Source organism: Heloderma suspectum, chromosome 4, assembly GCF_057233095.1.
Source record: "Heloderma suspectum isolate Gila_16-S chromosome 4, 16-S_ref, whole genome shotgun sequence".
NCBI lineage: Eukaryota > Metazoa > Chordata > Lepidosauria > Squamata > Helodermatidae > Heloderma > Heloderma suspectum.
In genome coordinates, this window is record NC_139461.1 from 307,611,212 (window position 1) to 307,625,388 (window position 14,177).

General features: G+C 48.3%; 1 protein-coding gene across 4 annotated transcripts in view; it reads left to right on the forward strand.

Moving 5' to 3' along the window:
- The window catches only part of RGS19 (regulator of G protein signaling 19), a 72,838-nt gene that overhangs the window by 36,851 nt on the left and 21,810 nt on the right, over positions 1-14,177 (forward strand). The window lies entirely within an intron of this gene.

The window sequence follows — 14,177 nt, forward strand, 5'->3', positions numbered from 1 at the left end:
CTTGTCTCTTGGGCTAAAACAGCCTTCCCCTTCTTGGTGCCCTCCAGATGTGCTGGACTATAACTCCCATCATTCCCCAGCCAGCATGGCCAGGGAAAGCACCCAGTAGAGGAAGGCTGTGTTAGAACAGCAGCATAATCTTGTTACATAGGAACACAGGAAGCTGCCTTATACCATTGGTCCATCTAACCCAGTATTGTTGACACTGACTGGCAGTAGCTCTCCAGGGTTTCAGGCCGGATTCTTTCCTTGCCCTACCTGGAGAAGCCGGGAATCGAACCCGGGACCTTCTGCATACAAAGCAGGGGCCCCTTTCCTTTGATTGCAAGCCAAAGTAACACTTGAGCAATAGAGTGAATTTCCAATATGGGTTGATGAATTGTAGGGAAGGGCCCCATACCTCAGTAGCGGAGAAGGTCTTGATGGGATGGGTTCTGTCCCTGGCATCTCCACTGAAAAGCGTCTGAGACAGCAGGACTGGGAAAGACCATTGCCAGCGACCTTGGAGAGATGCTGCCTATTAGAATAGACAGTTTTGGGCAGAACATTTGATTATTTTTTTTATACCCCCTTTTCTACCAGAAAAATGGCGCTCAAGGCAGCTAACAGCAATAAAACCAAGATTTAAATAAACTTAGTTAAAACGATCAAGATTTAAACAAACTTATTTAAAACAATCATAAAAACAAATAGATTAAAAGGACAATTGAAAAGACACAACTATAAAAGAAATAAAAACAACACGCAACCCAATAAAACCCTCTTCAGCAACAGCCTAGCTTATGTGCCAAAGACCTGCTTGAAGAACGGTGTCTTTGCCTGCCAGTGGAAGGAAGCTAGCCTAGCTTCCCGCAACAAGAAGTGCCACAACCTGGGAACAGCCACTAAGAAGGCTCTAGATAGACCAGTTGACTCTGTAGAAAGCAGCTTCATATGTCTTCAGCATCATGTGGAATGTCCTTCCTTCAGGGTTTCAAGTGAATGCATCTGTCAGTGAATAGTTCTTAGGTGTAGTATATCCTAGCAGCTGAAAGGGAGGATTAGCCACCAAAGATATAGTAGAATCATAGAATAGTAGGGTGGGAAGGGGCCTAGAAGACCATCGAGTCCAGCCCCCTGCTCAATGCAGGAATCCAAGTCAGAGCATCCCTGACAGATAGCTGTCCAGCTTCATCTTGAATGCCTCCAGTGTGAGAGAGCCCACCACCTCCCTGGGTACTTGGTTCCATTGTCGCATTGCTCTTAACAGTCAGGACGTTTTTCCTCATGTTCATCCGGAATCTGGCTTCCTGTCCCTTGAGCCCATGATTCCGTGTCCTGCACTCTGGGATGATCGAGAAGAGATGCTGGCCTTCCTCTCTGTGACAACCTTTCAAATACTTGAAGAGTGCTGGCATATCTCCCCTCAGTCTTCCCTTCTCAAGGCTAAACATGCCCAGTTCTTGCAGTCTCTTTTCATAGGGCTTTGTTTCCAGTCCTCTGATCATCTTCGTTGCCCTCCTCTGAACCCTCTCTAGTTTGTCTGCATCCTTCTTAAAGTGCGGTGCCCAGATCAACAAGGAGAACTCCTAGTCACCTGACCACACCCTTCTCTAGCAAGAAACTAGAAAACTGTCCCGAGCGCCAGCCGAAGCCAGCTTCCTCCGCCTGTAAGCACAGCATCAGTGAGGAACAAAGTCCTCTTCAGTGTGGGGCTGGGAGCCATCAGCATTTGATGCAAGCAGATGCAAGATGCTTGTTGCCCGCATGAGCAGCATACTGTGCAGCCTGACTTAAAGTGAGTTGAAAGTAATGCAACAAACCTGGCTAGATGAAGGGTCCTCCACTTGTCTCTGTTTTTATGCTGGGAGAAGTGGTCACCTAAATGCTAGCAAAGTCATCATCTCTGATGGGTGAAGTTCAGAGATGCATTGACAGGCACCTGTGACATAAAGAAGTTGACAAAATGGCACAGCAGAGGCTGGGACTAGATGTTTGGTGGTGGACACATGATTCCAAATTTCATGTCTGCCTCCAAAGTCTAAAGTGGGGGTGAAGGAACACTTGCAGGGGTGAAGTGTGTGTTGTGTGTGCTTAACCCTTTCCCTCACTTGACTGGGAAACCTGGTCTTGGAGATCAACATGGGGTGAGAATGGGTTTCAGAGGACAAGCAGGGGGTGTCCACTGGTTCTCCCCTGCAAATGTCCTGCCCTGGCTTTGGTCATTGAAGGCAAACATAGGATTGGGAACTCCTCTTCCTGTGTTTGATGCTGAATGTCTAGTTCAGCTTCAGATACTCTTTGGAATTCTTGGTTGGTGTAGACAGGGGCTGTTACCTCAGTATCCAAGTGTGTGATAACAAGACTCCCTAAATCTTGGTTGGTGATGGGACAGCCACTGCTTCTCTCCAACGAGAGCATACAGGTGGACATTCCATTCCTTCCTTCCTGCTTTCTGGAAGGAAAGGATTTCCCCACCCTCCTCATTGCTCCACATAAATATGGTGTCCCTCTTGTTTTCCCCAAGGTTTCCCAGTGTCTTCTGCTTCCAGAAAAGTTTGGATCAAGAATTGTGGGAAGGGAGAGGAATTGAAAAGGGCTGGTATGTTTGCATTCCTCCCTCCTCTCTTCTGTGATGCATTCTACTACCCTTTGCAGTTTGAATCCATCCATCTTTCCAGACATTTCTCATTGGGAAATAGCTGTTTCTCCATCACAATGCAGAACTTGGCATGCAGAAGTTCCCACATTAACCCCCCCCCAAAAAAAAAATCTCCAGTGAACAGGGTCATAATGGCAGAGCTGGAAAAGAATCCTATGTGAGAATCTACAGCACTGGTGCCAGTCAGAACAGACCAGTAGCAGCCCAACCTTTTGACAATCGCACCAGAAGTCAGGTCGCTGTAGTGTCCTATACAGTACCTGGAGTGGCCCTGCGGGTATATTTTGCTTCCGGCCTGCTGAGGTGGGCAACAGGACAGTCCTGGAGAGGTAGGCTGGCAGTGTTAGGCCCCTCTCTGCCTCAGCCATGCCTCCACACTCTCCCCCTTCTAATCAGGCCTGTCATGAACTGTGTGTGCCACCGGTTAGGGCGGGGTGCTCCACTTAAATCACTCCAAGGGCCACTTCTGTGTTTTTATAGTTTAGGGTCTCATCATTACCAAGCCACATGAAAACATTTTTGCTACAATTTTAATTCAGTTTGTAGTTTTTAACCCATTCTCTATTAACCTCCTTTATTTTGGGGGGCTCCATATCTCTTCCCTCTCTGCACCTCATCTCTGTTACCCCCCTTTTTTCTCACCCCACTGATCTATGCACTGCCATCCCTCAGTCCTTCCCATGCCTTGTTCTTCCTTCACTCTCTCTCTCTCTCTCTTTCAGTCTTTTTTCCTGCGCTGTTTCTTCTCCATTGGACTTTAGATCTAGCCCCCGCTGAGTTCAGCAGTGACAGCACACAAGGCTTTCGCTCTCCCAGCAGCTCTCACACTGAGAGTATCAGAGGTGGGCTAGGGCGGCTTTACAGTTGCGCTGTGTTCTCCCTGGAAAAATCCCCGTCGTCATTTTGCTTCCAGGAGGGTTTTCCCATCGTGACTCTTGTGGCTGCAGCAGGATCATCAGAACAGAAATTGCAAATAATTCTTCACCTTTGTGAGCTCTGTGCATCCCACATATGGGCCCTGCACCTGCACAGAGCCCTGTTGGGAACTTCCTATAGCTGAGGAACTTTTGGTGGGAACCTGCCACCACGTTCCAGTGCTCCTGTTCTTGGAAGGTTTCTGCCTATTCCCTCAGGTCTCTTTCGACTGCTGCTGTGGTAGCTTCATAGGGAATCTTCAGCTGGGATGGACATTGTCGGAATAGAAATTACAAGTAATTCTTCATAAGGCATCTAGTTCTGTCTTGGACCCACTGAAGTTCTTTGTTGTACAACTGTACAACAGGGCCGCTCTTCCAGACTGCGACAGTTCTAGTTGCTTCAAAAACTCCTACTTTCTAATTGCCATCAGCTCTGTCTTCTGGTGTGGTCTGCTTAATTAATTTCCCTCTGTTTCCCCCATTGCATAGCCTTTGCTGAAGAACTGGGCTGGTTTTCTGCTCCTGGCTGCGTGTTGCTAGCATATGCTGTGAGGCGAGCCCCTAGGCTCCTGCGGAGTGTGTGTTCTTCTCCCTTGGATTTTAGGTCTAGCCCCCGCTGAGTTCAGCAGTAACAGCACACAAGGCTTTCGCTCTCCCAGCAGCTCTCACACTGAGAGTATCAGAGGTGGGCTAGGGCGGCTTTACAGTTGCACTGTGTTCTCCCTGGAAAAATCCCCGTCGTCATTTTGCTTCCAGTAGGGTTTTCCCATCGTGACTGGTTGTGATATTGACACAATCGCAGGGAAAATCTGCAGAAGTTTTTAATGGGCTTGGCAGATGCGAACAGAATTGCATAACAGGATTCTGAGCTAAGCCTTTTCATCCAAGCATTGGGTGGAATGGCCCTTTTATTTATTCCTCATATGCAAGTTTTTTTACCCAGCTAAGAAGCCTTCCCCAGAATAGGCTACCCTCAGAAGTTGATGCTGTGAATAGATAACGGTTTAGCATGAGGTGCTTGGGTAGGGGATTTTAACATCCTGTTTGTGTGGAGTCCAAGCGGGAGCACATCTGTCTTTCTTAGCCAACAGCCTTTTGTCTTGCCCTATATCATTTTATCTAGCACACCTGAAGCGTTCAGAGTGCTTCATCAACATTTTACGTTGCACGACAGCCCTGTAAGACGGGGACACTGTTATTATCTCTCTATTGCAGATTTGGTTAAACCACTGTCAGGTGGCGGGCACGCTGAGTTGCATATCGAGCAGTGCTGGCTTCAAATTCTTGAGGGCCCTTGGGCAAGATGCGCTCGATGGGCCCCTCCTTCAGTGAAGCTGCTTTCGCACTGCCATGGTCACCAGCTGCTGATGCCCCTCCTCCTCTTTCTCTTCACTGCTACCACTTCCTTGCTTTACAGAAAGCGAGCCAGTGAGCAAGCAGGCAGTAGCATCTTCTGCTCCTCCTCCTCACCAACACGGTTGTCTGGGCCAAAGCAAGAGGCAAGCAAACAAGCAGGCTGCAGTGCTAAGAAGAGGAGCAAGTCCGTGGGTCTCTTGCCAGTGGGTCCCTGCTGGGGTGTGGGCCTTTGGCTGGTACCCAACCATGCCTACCCTTGATGCCAGTCTTGGTGTCGGGAGAAGATGTTCACCAGGATCCAGCAAATGGGAGGTGAAGGAGAGGTGTTGTGGGGGAAATCATAATCAGGGATGAGCTGAGCACCTCAGCCAACACTTCTGAGAGTAACATGGCTGCCTTCCCGTGCACACATCGATAAGAGGGACAGGGAACTGTGAGATTGCAGGAGACCGTGGTCTGAAGAAAGACTAAGCCAGCAGTTTGCAGGGGGGCGGGGCGAGGCTATCCTTGAAGTGGGCCAATTATGGCACCTGTAAGGGATGCCTGGTTCACCAGGCCAGGTTTAAGGTATTAGTACTAGCGTACAAAGCCTTAAACAACTTGGGACCAGGATACCAACTTGAGAGAGCACCTTCTGCCTTGCCAACCTGCCCAATCACTGACATCATCAGTGGGCATGCCCCTGGTGGTTCCACATGGACCTATGGCCCTGTTGGAGTCCCCCAGGAAAAGAGCCTTCAGCGTGGTGGCCTCCTTCCTGTGGAACTCCCTGCCTTTGGAGGTCAGGCAGGCGCCAACGTTGTGTTGCTTTTGGTGCCTCCTGAAGACATTGTTATTTTGAGAGGCCTTCCTTGAGTGACCAGCTGTGGTTTATTAAGTTCAGAATCTGTTCTTTTAAAACGTTTTTATTGTTTTAATTACGGGGTTTTATTCCTTTATCTTGTTCACTGCTCCGAAATCTTTGGATATGGAGTGGTATATAAATATTGTAAATAAATAAAATAAGATAAGGGAGAAAGAGAGTTGTCAGCCCATTAATTTTGTGTGTGTTGGAGGAGGTGGGGGAGTTATGAGGCACAGAAGCCAAAAGTCCCACTGATGACCAATTCCAGATAATTACACGAGGGAGAGGTCAGGCACAGGACTCATGTGAGCAGAAAACAGACTACAGCATTGGGTCAGGCAATAATAAGGCAGGTTGGTGTCAAAATGGGTGGGAGTGGGTACGTTTGTTTGAGGACTCATAAAGCACACAAGGCTTTTGCTCTCCCAGCAACATTCATGGTATCTCTTCACCAATGGTGTGGTTAGGGATGGATGGATTGCTTACTGTCTGATCCGCAGCATCGTCCACTGGCGGGGAAGGCGATCCGTTCCTCCCCTCTGGAATCCTCCGGAGCAGCTCCACTCTGCGACGATTCCACAGAGCCGCACGCCAGCTCTGTACCACTTGCAATACGGTAATGGCAGTTGCCGTTACCGTATCACAAGCGGTACGGAGCCAGCATGCCATTCCGGAAGGAATCCTCGGAAGGCGGAGGTAAGTGATCCTTTCCGCCGCGGATTCCAGAGGCCGGATTCAAAAGAATCCAGCCTCATTTGGGCCCGCGGTGGAATTCTCCGCCATCCCTAGGTGTGGCAAATGTTGAAGCGCAGGTGTTCATCATGACAGGCCCTGTAGCCACACACATACACACCCCCAGGAGAGTCTAAAAATGCAGGCCTCTGTGTGGATCCATATTAGCAAACCAGTTCTAGCAGTTTCCATCTCTACCAGAAGGAGGTCTTTTGTGCAGCTCTTGGGTCTGAATTGCCCATCCAAGACCTGGCCACCCCAAAACACTTTGCATTGCAACAGGGATACCTCAGCTATGTATTGCTGCTGAGAAAATTCGTCCCACCCCAGCTACCAAAGTTGGAGGGAACAGGGAATTCAGGGGGTGGGGGGTGGCAGATGACGTCGGTGTCCCTGCTCTTCGGCTTACTGACTCCTGCTTGGCAGTGTTGGCAGTGAGAGAAGAGTGTTTTAAATGGCTTCCGGCAGCTTCCACACCTTGGAGAGCTCCTTTAGAGTTCTGACCGACACCCAGAGCGGATTTACAGCCCCACTGACATCAGAGTCACCAGCCTCTGCTGGATACCGGACTTAAATGTAGCCGCATTGGTCCATCCAGTCTGGTACAGTCTGGATGGACAGAGATTGTCTTGTTTAATTGATTATATATCAGGGACTCTGGCAGCCTTTTTGGCTGAGGAATGGCATAAAAATGCTTTGAATTAATAAATCTAGTACTGTCTCCCCAACGAGCAGCTCTTCAAGATCTCTAGCAGGGTTTCCCCCCCGTCTGTTAACGGCATATGCTGGGAATTGAACCTCAGACCTTTTGCATGCAGACCACATGCGCTGCTGTCGCGTTATGGTCCCTTTTGTGCACAGTTAGAGCCCTATTTATTCCATGTGCCCCCAGTTGGACAAAAGAACCTCAGCTTTCGTTTTAAAACGAGGTCAGGTTTCTAGCCCATATGGCTAAATAGATTAACACGGAAATGTGTGAGCAGAAACAGAAGGGCGTGTTGAGCAGTGCTTCTGCTGGTCAGGAGGATGCTTCAGTGCTCTGTGTAACTCTTTGTCCTTCCCCCAATGCCTCGCAAGTGCACAATGAATTCTACAAAAAGAGAACAGTGGCTTCATTTGCATAATGTATGTGGGAAAATGTGGGATTTCCTGGCAAAGAGTTTGGGTCTTTCAGCTCAACGTTTAACTCTTGCAGGCTGTACCCCACAGTGCCGCCATTACAGGCAAGATGTGGGGAAAGAGCAGATCTTTATGCAGATCATATTTTTGGTACCACTAGCCTATGTTGCACTGTGTAAGATAAGATGAGAGATTTGGTGTGGGTCTTGATGTGCCTTGCTGCTTTGAGATTGTTTTTCAGGAAAGGAAGAGGCTGTGGTAACTGCCGAAAAAAATAAAATGAGAGAAAAGCTGTGTTGTGTGTGTTTGGTGGGGAGGCTTCCCCTGGAATCTGAGTATGCTCGACCACAAGACGTTTCTAAAATTGGCCCATAGCTCAGTAACACAGCAGATATGTCACTTATCTCAAGTCCAGTTCCTAGTACACTCATTCACAGAGATCTTGGGGGGCAATTTCATTAGGAAAGCCTGAGACATCCTGATAAGAGACAAGCATTCCCCAACCTGGTGCCCTACAGATGTTTTGGGCTACAATACAGGGGTATTGAATCTAGCATTCCTAACCATTGGCCATGCTGGCTCTGGATGATGGGAGTTGAAGTCCAAAGCAACTGGAGGGTACCAGGTTAGCAGTATTGTGCTAGAGGGAACATTTGGAGCAGGGATGTTGAACCTCTTTCCACCCGAGGGCCAAATTCCATTTCAGAGATGCTCTCCGGTGCCGCATTCCAATGCTAGGAGGGGCCAAAGGCAAAAAGGGATGAGGCCAAAATTACCAGTCTGTTTTAGCATAAAGCTTTTTCTGCCATTACCTAAGGGCTTCTCCACACGGGGCTTTTATCCTGTGTTCGAGATTGGTTATTCATGGAAGTTTGTGGGTCCTTTACATGATGTCATCACCGTTCCCATGCTTTGGGACCATTTGTGCGGCTTTACTTGCAGCGGAGATAATGAGCTATTTTAAAAGTGGTGGTTTAAATTGATTTCATTCTAAGCATGTAATGACAGAGTCGTACTATAACAGCAGCACCGTCTGGTGGCTGTGTAATGAAACATATAGAACTTGCAGATAAAGGCAATTCCCAGGGACGGGGGGAGAGGAAGTGCATGTGAAGGAGCCAAGCTTAATCCCGCAAAGAATCTGGAAGCAGAAGCCCCAGTAAAGTTGCCTGGTATGGAGAAGCCCTAAGCCTTAGGAGAGGTACTTCAACCTTTTAGAATGGGGAAAAGGCAGACAAGGCAGGGGGCTCAGCAGGTGGGGTGCATTTTTTATTTGAACTTAAAAGCCTTAGGCACACACCTAAAGATGTTTTATTTGACGGCCTGAGACTGCCATTATCACATAGGGAGTGAATTGTTTTATTTATTACATTTCTATACCACTCGATAGCCAAAGCTCTCTGGGCAGTTTACAAAGGTTAAAAATATTTTTAAAAAAATATATGCAAAATTTAAAAACTTAAAAAAACGCACAGAGAGTATATACAGAGACAACATATATGTAAAAATAACTTTGAACAATTGGCCAAACCATAAAGCAAATCCAGGATCAATTAAAGCTCATCACATGCTGCCAAATGCCTGGGAAATGAGAAAGGTCTTAACCAGGCGCTGGCAAGATAACAGTGTTGGCACCAGGCGGCCCTCGTTGGGGAGATCATGCCATAATTGGAATGAGCTCCAAAAAGGCCCTCTCCCTTATTGCTGTCTTCCGAGCCTCCCTCAGTGGAGGCATCCGGAGGAGGACCTGAGATGTTGAGCATAGCGTATGGGTATGTTCAAGCCGGGAGAGGCGTTCCATCGGGTACTGCAGTCCCAAGCCGTGTAAGGCTTTATAGGTTAAAACCAGCACCCTGAATTGGGCTCAGAAACATATAGGCAGCTAATGCAAGGAGTTAAAAGGGCTAAAATCTGTGGATGATCATGGCTTTGGAAGCTCCGGGCTCTTGCTGGTGTCTGACTCTGACATCTGATTTGCAAGCTACAGCTCTGACATGGCACAAAGTGGGAGCAGTGTTTCAGGTTTATCTTGGCTCATCTTTAATCAGCAGCAGCACAGGCTGGGTTGCCCCGGTGTTCACAGTTCCTTGTCCCACACAGATTCTGCTCTAGCACACACAGCCAGTGATTGCGCCAGGCTGTGTGTGGTGCAAGGTCATGTGGCAAAGTTGCAGCAGAGGGCATCTGATGTACAAAGAGCCCAAGGAGCTTCTTTGGGTTGTACAATCAATGCTCAGTTAGCAGGGAAGAGAACCAACCCACAGATTTGGGTTTTTGTGGATGCAGCCGCAGCGTTTAGCAAAACCTGCTCTCTGTTTCCTGCCCCCGCTCCAGGCTTTTATGTGCAATGAATGATGAGGGCTAGAAACTTGCTCTCTGGGTTTATTATTTACAGCACTTATACCCCATCCCTTAGCTAAAATGTCTCCGGGAGCAGCTTACAAAGATAAGTAGCAGGGGGAGGGAGGGAGGATGTATATAATTTAGAATTGTTTTAGAAACCTATTTGAAGAAATAGTGATGGTGACCATTAACTTCCTGTCCTACTCACACAGCTGTTTGTTGGAATGGCTTCTTGTGAGGGGAGGAAGAGCCCTGTCATAACAATTCACCAGTGATAAGATTCTGTACTGGACGCCATGTTCTGCATGCTGAAGCACCATGGGAATTTCAGGTGCAAGTGACAATAGAGCGGGCTAGAAATCTAACCAACCTTATCCAGTAAAGAGGAGAGGGAAACTCACCCTCTGAATTGCCTCAACACCTACGAGTCTGATACAGTTACATACGCATTTGTCTCCTCTTCTACGCTTCATTGCCTCTCGGAATACCTTCTTGGTTATTCCATTTCTGCGCTGGGTCATGTCAACAATAGAACATTAGCGCACCATGCTTGCTGGATGCTCAGCCACTCTGGAAATGCCTTGTCTGGGAGACATATGTAGGAAGTCAGACCATTGCTTCACCTTGCTCAGCACTGTCTGCATTGGCTGGCTGTGGCCCTCCACAGTTTCACACTAGATCCTTTCCCAGCCCTACCTGGAGGTGCTGGGCGTCGGACTTGGGACTATTTGCATGCAAAGCATGTGCACTACCACTGAGCGATGGCCCTTCCATGAACTTAGGCATGTTTCAGAAGTGATCTACAGACTGCAGAAATAGTGTGTGTGTGGGGGGCCAACGCAATTACCCCTGGCTCCCCGTGATGTACGTATGGGTTTTGATGATGGTTTCTCTCCCCGCTCCAAATGCTGCATGGATACCGCTTGATGGATGCCTGACTGTGAAAGCCAGTGTGATATACTGCAAGAGCTTTCAAAAGTATCAGAACTGGGACTCACCCTTATCCCAAACATGTGTGCGGGGGACCCATGTCATATATTTTTATCATGCATGTGTCTAGAGGTATGCTTCTGGGGAGACCTGCCTTTGGTCAGACTGAATGACTCAGTTGTGAGCCCTGGGCAACCAAGTGCAGACAAGTAGCGTGGCGGAGAGTGATGGATGTGGCTTGTGGAGTCAGTTCAAATCCCTATTCATCCATGAAGCTTAATGGTTGACTTTACACCCTCCTAACCTTCCTTGGTGGTTAGGAATGCGGTGGCTTAGTGGTTAAGACGCTGAACTGCAGACCGGAAGGTCGGCAGGACAGCAGTTTGAGACCCGAGTGCTGCGTGACGGAGTGAGCTCCCGTCTTCAGTCCCAGCTTCTGCCAACCTAGCAGTTTGAAAGCAAAAAATTGCAAGTGGATAAATAGGTACCGCCTCGGTCGGAAAGGTAACAGCGTTCCGTGCACCTCGGTGTTCAGTCATGCCGGCCACATGACCACGGAAGCGTCTTCGGACAGCGCTGGCTTTTCGGCTTAGAAATGGAGATGAGCACCACACCCTAGATTCGGACACGACTGGCTGAGGACACCTTTACCTTTTAACCTTCCTCACAAGGGTGCTATGAGGGTAAACTGATATAACTGTATTGTGGGAGTAGGCCGCGGGGTGTCTGCGGGCCCTGGACACATTTCTTGGCAACCGCCGAGGTGCCCTACCCTTTCCTTTTTTTATAAAAAGTAATTTATCTTCTTAATGACAGCTGGGACCGCTTCAGTGCAAAGTGAGGGCCTGCAACCAGTGCCATTTCCCACGAATGCCTCTGGGCCACATGGGGGACTCAGAGACATTCTTAGGAAATGAAGATGGTGGGCACTGCAGGCCAGTGCTTTCCTCTGCAGCCCACCCAGCCACCAAGCAAAAGACGGGAGGAAAGGGGACTCCTGTCATATCTGTCTGGTAAGTTGGTTGTGGGAGGGCTAAAGAGAGAGCCGTATGGGGCTAGGGAAAGCAGTACGTGTGCTAGGAAGGGTAGTGGTAAATCAGTTGGGGGGTCAGGGAAACCAGTGGGGCAGAGAGATAAGGAGAGTGGCAGGAAGTCTACCTGGGAGCAACTGGGGAGCGGGGGGGGGGAGAGTTGTGCGCTTGTATGTCTGAGTAGATAAGGGCTGCATGTGTGTGAGAGAGGGAGAGAGAGAGAGAGGGAATGAGAGAGTGATGGGGGGAATGAGTTGGCTAGCAGAAGGTGGGGAGAAAAAGCGTTTGCCTTCTGTAAAATAGGTTTTGGTTAGTGCTGAAAACTGAGTTCAGATGTGTTGTTTAGTGTGTTGAGGCTTAGACCCCCCCTCCTCTGCCTTGTACTCAGTCTTTCAGCAGCTCCTTTGTAACTTGACATGCCTCTCACGGCAGCCATTTTGTGGTGGTGCCCAGGACGGTTTCTTCAATTGCCAAAAGTGCCCATGGGCCCAAAATGTTTGTCTTCCCCTGCTGTATTGTCTGTCTGCTACTCCATTGGGTTGCTTCCATTGAAAAGTATTGCGTTCAAAGCTTTGTGGAATCTCTCTCTTTTATAGTTGCAACTCCTTAACTTACTTTACGGTTATGTTTTCAAGCAGAGTGTATGCATGCGCACATGTGTGTGAAGGAGCATCATCAGTACATAATTACATATTTAATTTTTGTGAACCGCCCAGAGAGCTTCGGCTATTGGGCGGTATAGAAATGAAATGAAATGAATGAATGAATGAATGATATATTGGCATGCACCTAGCTGGATTGCGGTAACATGCTCTGTGTAGAACTACTATCTGGTTTTGGGTGGAGCTATGGGGTGGCTGCCAGTGATCTGGAGTGGAAGGGTGGGGATATGGGTTTATTTCTTTTTTATGTAGAGAAAAAATAAAGCCTTCGTAACAATAAAATTAAAAGATTGGAACAGAATTACCTATGGAATCATTATGGTTTCAACAAGATAGAATGTTGAACATGGTCTAGTATTTTGTTCCAAAGCATCACAAATGAAAACCAGGAAATGTCCTTCAGCTTTCCTTCTCTGACACAGAAGCCTGCCATTTGGGGCTGATCTTGGTGGCCAAGCCAAAAAGGGTAGGTGCCAGATTCCCAACGCTTCCTCCATCTTTTTTCTTCTTACTGCGGAAAACCTGTTAAGGAACAAAGTATGGCATAGTTGCATGGTGCCTTTTGAGTGTTGGCACTCGGAGCCCTCCATCTGGAAGGGCCCTCGGACCTCCCCTGCTGGCGTGACTGATCCTGGTCAAGAAAGAGAGGTGGGGAGAGCGTAGGCTTCACTGACACTGGGCAGAGGCAAAGCAGCTTCTCCAGGCCCACATCAGCCAAATCTCGCCAACTTCCTTCCTCCCAGCCTTGCGTGTAGGGAGGGAGCACAGATCACTGCAAAACCGCCAGGGTGCTTCCCACCCTCTTTGACTGCTGCAACGGTGGGAGGAAGATTGCTGGCTCATCAGGCTCTCCAGATGGCGGCCGCATACTCTGCACTGTGAGCCTGGCAGCTGACAATATAGACGCCTGCTCCAAGTCACTCCTTCTAATACTGGTTCAGGTTTTCCCATGCTCATGCGAAGGTAGCCAAAACCACACTACCCATGCACAAGAGGGAGGTATCAGCAGATCTGGGGTAACCCCAAGGTTTGCAGGGGTACAGGAAAAAGCTCAGTGACAGGTCAGTGGCACAGAAAGTTGACAAACTGAAAGAGAGAAACTGACAGGGAGGATGGAATGGAATGGCTGAGCAAGAAGGAGGGAGGAAGAGAGACATAAAGATAAAAAGGGTAGACAGAACCATCTCCTTGCTTGGGTAAGTCATTTTCTGGTTCACACTGAGAAGCTATTTTAAAATGTGCCCCAGAGATGGAAGTGAGACCCATAGATAACAGGGTAGAAATGAAAGATTTTAATGCAGCCAGGATTGGGCACAAGTGTGTCCACCCAACCCTCCTGAAAAAGAGAGAGAGAGAGAGAGAGCCCAAAATGTAGAAAGAAATCTGGAGTGGCTAGAACCCTGGGCAGGAGCACTCCACACTGCAACACTATGTTGCAAAGCCTCATTGACATGTATATCATTTGTCAGTCATAGAAACAGCATCCGATATTCCAAGCAAACAGTCCATTATAGATGATGGGCCCACTTCTGTTCCATCTGAATGCTGTCACCACTTTTATAACTATCAAAAGATGGGCATTCACATGTTTGTTTGACTAGA